Source organism: Cyprinus carpio, chromosome B12, assembly GCF_018340385.1.
Source record: "Cyprinus carpio isolate SPL01 chromosome B12, ASM1834038v1, whole genome shotgun sequence".
Lineage (NCBI taxonomy): Eukaryota > Metazoa > Chordata > Actinopteri > Cypriniformes > Cyprinidae > Cyprinus > Cyprinus carpio.
The window spans coordinates 25402424-25402635 of NC_056608.1; the positions used below are offsets into that span (position 1 = coordinate 25402424).

The 212-nt window shown below is 30.7% G+C and overlaps 1 pseudogene; it reads left to right on the forward strand.

Annotated features, from left to right (window-relative positions):
• Positions 1-212, forward strand: part of LOC109073131 — a 43335-nt pseudogene extending 43123 nt beyond the window's left edge.

Below are 212 nucleotides of genomic sequence, written 5' to 3' on the forward strand. Positions count from 1 at the left end.
ACCTATTTTTAATTTAACAGGACTCTTTTTATGTCCGTTTAGCTTTAGGTGATTATTTGACGTGCGTTTGCTTGTATAGTTTATTCACTCTGTTCTTTTTTTTTAACATTTGAAAGCTGCAGGAACTATGATGTTTGTTTTATAAATGAGCGTTTTTCATGATGAAGACTTTCATAATGGCAGTCTCCATTAAAAATCTTTTGTAACAGGAA